Source organism: Penaeus monodon, chromosome 19 (assembly GCF_015228065.2).
Source record: "Penaeus monodon isolate SGIC_2016 chromosome 19, NSTDA_Pmon_1, whole genome shotgun sequence".
Taxonomy (NCBI): Eukaryota; Metazoa; Arthropoda; class Malacostraca; order Decapoda; family Penaeidae; genus Penaeus; species Penaeus monodon.
Genome location: NC_051404.1, coordinates 39,166,878 through 39,167,098, shown reverse-complemented (window position 1 = coordinate 39,167,098; position 221 = coordinate 39,166,878).

The following is a 221-nucleotide window of genomic DNA, read 5'->3' as shown; positions in this document are numbered from 1 at the left end:
AGGGGAATAGGGGACAAACACTGGAAGTGGATAGCTCATTGCGTCCTTCCGTGTATATAACGACATATTACGCAAAGAACTTAAAGAAACAGCCCGGGATGTGCTGAGAGCCGCCCACCTAAAGGTTTATATCAGTTTATTTTAGTCCTTGATCCACCCAGCCAGTCTGCTTAGGCCTGGGCGCGTCACACGAGCGTTTATCTTCAACGAATCCCCTGACT